Below are 7,288 nucleotides of genomic sequence, written 5' to 3'. Positions count from 1 at the left end.
CATGGCTGGGAGGCCAAGCACAGTACCGTGGGCTGCTGAGGCTGCTCTGGGGAAGCCCACCCTGCCAGAAGAACAGACACAGCTTCTTGCTAGTTTCTTACCTTTCTTGCCATTACAGAATACAGTAACCGTAGGTGGTTCCTTCTTGCTCCTCCTTGTGCAGCTGCCAAAGGCCAGCTCGGCCCCCGGCGTTTTCTGCGAGCTGCACCTCGTATTGCCAGGCATCGCCGTGCATGCAGCCACACTGGGGACCGCCTGAGCCCCCTCCACCCCACACCATCTCCAGCACCCTTAGACCATGGACTCGTACACAGCAGGAACCGAAGCAGACCCTGGCAGGGCAGCACTGCCCCACTGCCCAGCTCAGTTTCATGCTGGAGGGTGCAGGTTGCTGGCCATCCCCTCCCTGGGGGTGGCAGTGCAGTCTGCAGCCTTCAGCATCCCTGGCATCATCAGCCGCAGGGGTTGGGAGCACCACACATTAGCAAAGTCTCTGCAAGGCTGGGCTGATGGGTTGCATTGTGGCTTGATGGGGGGCTGCAAGGTAGGCTCCCCCACGCTGGAGCGGTTCAGTCCTCACACACTGTAGTGGTGCCTAGTGGGTTGCACTGGGCTGAATGGCCTGGCCCTGACACACTGCAGCGCCACGGCCAGGGGAGGGGGACGGGGTACGTGTGTGCATGCGAAGCAAAGGGGTGTGTGGGGTCATGAGGAAGGTGTGTGGATGTTCAGTGTTACGTAGGTCGGGGACGGGTAGTGTCACCCTGTGCGGAGATGGGTGCTTTTGGGGGTGGCCCCATGCCCTCCATTTTGAGCAGGGAGCCAGTACCTGGGAAGCCCTGGGATGCTCAGTGGAGGGGGGGTTGAGGGGAGGGGGTGAGGGCGGGGTCCCTGACTGGGCTAGGACAACTCTTTGGAGTTGGGGGCAGTGCTCCCAGCAGGTAGATGGGGGAGGGGGGGTGCTCCCAGAGGGAGCCAGGGAGCTGGGGAGGGAGGGGTGGTGCTCCCCTTGGCATAGGTTTCTTTTTTTGCTGAGCAGTGCCATGGGGTGGGGATATAAGTGTTGTGCACAAGCACAAGGGGATGCTGGGGGTCCTCCGTAAAAGCAATGCCAGTCAACCCCCTCCTTGCCATGTTCATGCCGCCTGCTGAAGTGGGGATCTTTACCTGCCCTTCGGGTGGGGAGCAGCGTTAACGAAAGGCCATGCCAGTATTTGGTGGCTTGGCCGGGCTGACGCTGCTCACAGCATCGTGCCTGGGCTGGCTTCCACATGGCAAGGGGCCCTGGTCTTGCAAGGTTACCTCCTGCTTGTACATCGCTTAGCAGACATTGCACCGTATTTAATTTGTATTTCCCTGTTAGAACAAGGTGTCTCGCCTTTATTTATTTCTTTATTTATGATGCATATTAATAAAAAAGGTGCTGATTGAGCTCCCTGCTACGTAGCCTTGTGATTTCAACCTGTCCCTGGGAAAAGCCTGAGAGTTACCTGTGCTGGGACACTGCACTGCAGGCTTTGTCCTGCCTCCACCACAACCAACACCAGACCTTCAGAAGGAGACAGGTTGCCCCCAGCAATCAGACCTGTCAGTTCAGGCTGGCAGCGGGGCAACATCACATCATCAGATGATGGTATGTCTTGGGGAGGCAGTGTTGTTCAAGGTTCCTTGTCTTTATTCTTGTGGATGCTGGCAGGAGACCAGACAGGTTTCAGATAGGAGTTCACACCATTTCAGTCTGACATCTGCTTCCCCAGGGTGCTCCAGGTGTTGTCGGTAAGGTGTTCATAGGTGCAGCCAAACTGGACCTTGTAACCCGTGGACAGTGAGAGGAAACCCTGAGCAGCGCGAGAAGGAGGCAGTCAAGGATGGGTTGTGGGGCTGGGATCCAGAGCCTGTGACAATTTGGCCATGAGGCTCAGTGACTGCAGATCACTCACAAGGAAGGGCTCCAGGGCTTTTAAATTTAAGACTTGCACAAGCAATGGACCTCCAAGTCCAGCAGGAATGAGCCCCAAGAGCCCATCCCTTCCCTTTACACCTCAGTAGCTCCCAGGAGAAGACAACAGCTCTGCTTGAGGCTAAAGCCTTTGTTGCAAGAACACCATGCTGGAGTTTGTTGTAACCATGTGGACAAACGGCCTGCAGTAGCGGAGTGAGTCAAAACAGTTGAAAAAATCCAGAAATGATGCATCATAAGCCACTGTCATGGCTTGAAGAAGTACAGAGCAGCCAGGGCTTGCATATGGGCTGCTTTACTTAACCTCTCAGAGGGGGCAGTGTTTACAAATTACACAGAGCCAGGCTGTTCTCCCCACATGCATGGGTTGGCCCAAATGGAGAAGGGGACCAAGTGCTGACCAACAGCCCTGCAGGGTGCTGAGTCAGCCCTGGGGCAGGAGAGGGGACTTCCAGCTGCCTGCGCTGCCGGCACTGACACAAAGCGGTTCTCTGGATGCTTGCTGCTGGGGCAGCCTCAGATGCAGGGGAGGCATAGCAGGGTGGTTAGCATGCCAGAGGCTGGATTTGGGGTTGCTGCTACGGGGTCTGCAGCTGCTGAAGTCTTCAGGGTCATCTGGCTAAACTCAAGCAGGTCCTGGTTAGTGGCTATCAGATAGCCTGTCCCAATCATGAATTAGCCAAGGGGCATGAAGCCCAGGAAGCCTGTGAGGTTGGAAGGCACTCAGCATGCGCATGGGGCAGTGGCTGCCAGCGCTGCTGCTGTGGCTGGGTGGCCCTGCTGGTGGCCTGGTCCCAGAGGATCAGCTCCAGGATCCTGATGGGGACATAGAGCCCTGAGAGCTGCTGGGGGCAGGCTGAGCAGGGCAAAGAGCTATCAGGTGCTGGTGTGTCCTGGAGCTGATTCTGGTCTGGGGAGGGCAGCCCAGCCAGCCCCTGACACAGGTGTCACTTGGAATAAAGACTCTGGAAACTGCCTGAGTTTAGAGAGGAGATGTTGCTTTATTTGGGCCTGGGTGCTAGGGATATTTCACCACAAAGCCAGCACACCCTCAGACACCTCTGTCAGTCATGTATACACACAAAATGTACAGGTTTCCACCCATCTAATTAACATATTAATTACTATGACCAACTATTCTCAGCTGGTCACAAGTGCTCTATTTCACAAGGTCAGTAGTCCCTTCTGCACCTGCCCAGGAGTTTTCAGGGATCCTTGGTGGTCTCTGGTGGTCGTGGGCAGCACAATACCCTTCCTCACATTATCCTTTTAAGGTATTGAGTCATCTCTGGACACCAATCCACTGATTATCTGCTTGCCAAATTCCTGAAGAACATAGGAATGCTCCTGGAGGCAGCTCCTTTCTACATCTAAGTCCATGCTTTGAATTACTTACAGCCTTGAAGTGATTAGTTACCAGTCTGTATCCTTTCTACCATTATTTATGAAGTAGTTTCAAGGTTTAGTTATCTTCCTGACAAATGTTAAACACTAGATAAAAGGTTAGAAAGCAAATTAGGCCTTTGCTACAAGCCTGAGAAACAGTTAAGCAATGGCCACAGGCCTGGTCATTCAGGCTACACAGGGAGCTCAACATCCCTTGGCACCCCTTCAACTGGGACATGGCAGAAGAAAGGTGGGTGCTGTGGGGTGCGAGTGGTGATGGAAAGAGGGATGGATGCTGGCCCTCAGCCTTGTGAGCACCTCCAGAGGAGATGGGAGCAGGTAAGATGGTCATGCTTTATGACCCCTCCTGGGCACTTCTCTGAACCTAAATGCAGGGACCCTTCACTAGCAAGCAGCGCAGGCCCCTGGCCTCGTTACTGCACCAACTGAAGTCCCTTCCCAACCTCCTGGTGGCAGGCTGCCTGCCAGGCTCAGCCCATCTCCCTGACCTCCATGGGCACGGGGCAGAGCAGTTGCCAGCTCCAGCACCAGTGCCCACCACAGCACCAGTGGCCCACCCCAGCACTGATGCCCACCTCACACGTCCTGAGGTGCAAAGTGAGGCCAGGGTCAGCTCTGGACCAGCAGCAAGATGCACAGTCAGTCCAGCCCATCTTCTGTCACCTGTGTGGGGTCCTGGACCAGCGGCAGTGTCCGCTCCTGCTCCTTGCAGGCAGGTCTCAGCCTCTGCTCAGCGAAGTTGCTTCTGGCCTCCTTGCAGATCTCAGAGTAGGTCTTAAAAAGAAGTGCTGGACTCTGGGGATACAAACCCTGGGAACAAATTATCTGGCATGCAGGAAGCAAAAAGGAGCCCAGATTCATGGTACAGGGGTCTGCTTTGGAGTAGTGGCAGGGGACGCTGGGACCCAGCGGTGGGATAGGTAAAGGCATGGGGAGAGAGTGTGGCTGGGGGTGGATTAAAGGTGCAGTGGGAGTTCAGATGCACCCGACAACCTGAGGGACATGCTCCAGCTGAGAGGTGGACACCTGCTGGTGCCAAGTGTGAGGGGGTCCTGGAAGGTCCCCTTGGACCCTCTCTGCCCAGGTCAGCAGAACCTGGCTCGTCTTCAGGGCAAAGGCTGTGACCATGGCCCCTGGATGCCTGCCAGGGCTGAAGAAACACTGTCAGCTCTGTGGAGGCTTCTGTGGGAGACTGGGAAGGGAGGAGGCACCTGAGCACCAGCAAACTGCCAAGTTGCCTTAGGGACAAACTGGGAAAGCTGAGATGGGAATGCACATTTGGGCAGGACAGGCAGGGAGAAGTGGGACAGGGATGCACATGGAGTCAGAACAGGCAGCCCCAGGGTGAGCACAAGGCCCTGGGGGTCTGCAGCCACAGCAAGAGAGTTGTCTTCAGAGGGGGAACCCTGTAGCTGAGCCAGGATTCTCGAACAGTTTCTAAGGACAGACCTGCAAGCCATGCCAGCTAGCAGGACTCAGAGGAAAGCAGAGGGTATCTCATCAAAGAGACTCAGTAGCATCCGGTATCAGGGCTGGCAGAGGAGTGCAACTGTCACATCACCACGATTGCGTGACATTTGTCAGAGAACAAAGAAGGTAACACATTAACATAGCAGCTTTTCAAGGCCCTAAAAGCTGAGCAAGTGGGGAAATGTCAGTGTGGTGGAAAATGGGCTCATGTTTTGCTGGGATGGACCTTACTCTTGCAAGGGCTGCAGGCAGCACGGAGCTTGAGGGCAGCAGAGCGACAGATGTCTGCACAAGGAAGGATGGAGAGCAAGCGGAAATGTACATGTTTGAAGGAAAGGCCCACATATTAGAGGAGGGAATGCCTTTACTTCCCATGTCCCTCCTGGCAGCCAGACTCGGTGCTCATCCTGCCAACATCCAGCAGGCAGTGACACATCCCCAAATCCTGCAAGGCTCCATGCAGCAGCCACGGCAGGGTCTGCCAGGCTGGGGACAGGCATGCAGGTGACTCTGACACCTCTGTGACCGCTGTTTTGAGGACATCGAACCATGTATGAGCTCATATTAACCCCCTGAGAGCTTTGTACATGTTCAAAATCCAAACATCCAGCTTTCAGGCTAGCCCAGCTGCAGCATAGCCTGCATGGTGGCTGTCCCAGCCTGAGGTCACAGGAGCTGTTTCCCAGGTCCCTGGTCAGCATGACCCCGCTTGTGGCAGTAGCCCAGGAGTGCTGAGGCAGAACCAAATGCTGGAGTACAGCCTGGTTCCCTTTCAGCTGGAGGAAGGACAACTGTGGTTGCAGCATGGTCCTGGGAGTCTGCACTGAAATCTGTGTCTGCTGTGTGGATTTCCTTCCTCAGCCCCTCTGCTGACTCCTTCTCTGCCTCAGTGTCCCCATCTGTACGATGAAACACAAGAGGCTTCCTCTGAACAAACTTTAGTGGCAGCATTGCCCACCAGCGTCTTTCACGGCCCAGAGCCCCAGTTTCCCCTTCCTCCAATGCACATGGGGCGAGAGCCAGTCCCTGCACATGGTCCATAGGTGACAGTTGTGGGAGGTTTAGGTGAGGACTGGTAAGCCAGGTGCTGCTCCTGGAGAGCGTTATGCAGGGGAATAGTGTGTGGGGGTGCAAGCACTGACTTCAAGCTACAGGCACGAGCCCTTCTCCAAGGTGTGGCCCCAGAGATGCGGTCCCCGCTTTAGAAGAGGGATGCAGACCACTTTGCACCACAGATACATCTTCGGTACAGGGATCCCAACGAAAAGGAAGAGGCAAGGTATAATACTACTGCTGTTGGTCTTCAAGCATCCCAATGGCTGGTTTGCAATACCAGGCAGAGGCAAACAAGGCATTGATGTGTGGCTCCTCCACGTGCGCCACAAGGCCAGGGAGGAAGATGGGGAACTGAGGTCTGTGCAGGACTGGGCTGAGCACATTCTCAGGAAAAGGCTATCCCCTGGTGACAAATCTTCATGTCCCTGCATAATCACCGAAGGCTGAAAAGTCCAATGGCATCTTGTTCAGCTTCTGAAAGGGGAAATGCATGAAATGAGGAAACTTGGACAAAATGAAGCTAAAAGAAGCAGTATGGTCACACAGTGTCCAGCAAGCTTGCAAAGATTTAAGGCAGCCTTTCAGGGCTCCTAGTAGCAAAAGGCAGAGAGAAAACAGCAGGGCTAGCCACCAAGGCCAAAGGTTATTTGAAACAGAGAGGTCCCTTCAAAGAGCTGAAGTCATGTCTAGATGACAAAAAATAGTATCAGGCTAAGATGTAAAAGCTCAATAAGGCAACCAAAAAAGAGAGCAAAGAAAGGCCTGTAGAAGCATCCAGCAGACCTTTTCTGCAAACACTTCAAGAGCTTCAAATCTGCCACAAAGTCTATAAGGTCAATAGGAGAGCATGTCCTCTCAGTGGAGGAGTGGCATCCCCTGGGGTGGCAAGATTGCTGTCAGCACACTGCGAGGTTTGTGGTAAAACGGGACACGTGCATGGCAGCGTGCCTGGACCCTGGCTTCACAGCAGGAAACAGCTCCCTGCCTACACCCCGCTGAAATACACCCTGCCCATCCTCCCAGCTGTGCCAGCTCTGCCAAGTGCGCTTTGCGATGGGGTGGCATGAGGAGGCAGTGGAACATGCCAAACCAAGAAGCCCAGGGACACCTGCGTCCTGTCTTGTTGCAAACAAGCTGAAGCTGTCTTTGTGGCTTTGGGTTTGCCTTGTGTGACCAGAGCACATAGCTGCCGGACAGAAGGTGGGCACTAGCTTGCAACACCCCCGCGCCCTCTGTGCAAGAGCCCGGGTTACACTCAAGGCTTGATTTTTCCACTGTGGAGCAAGGGGAAGTGTGAAAAGTGAGAGATCAGGAGGGCTTCCTGGCAACTGCTTGGACTACAGTTCCTCCACAGCTTTTGAGGTTTCAGATGGGGTAATGAAGGGCTTTTGGAGA

The sequence above is a fragment of the Leptosomus discolor genome, chromosome Z, assembly GCF_034619465.1.
Source record: "Leptosomus discolor isolate bLepDis1 chromosome Z, bLepDis1.hap2, whole genome shotgun sequence".
Classification (NCBI taxonomy): Eukaryota; Metazoa; Chordata; class Aves; order Leptosomiformes; family Leptosomidae; genus Leptosomus; species Leptosomus discolor.
This window is presented reverse-complemented; position numbering follows the sequence as displayed.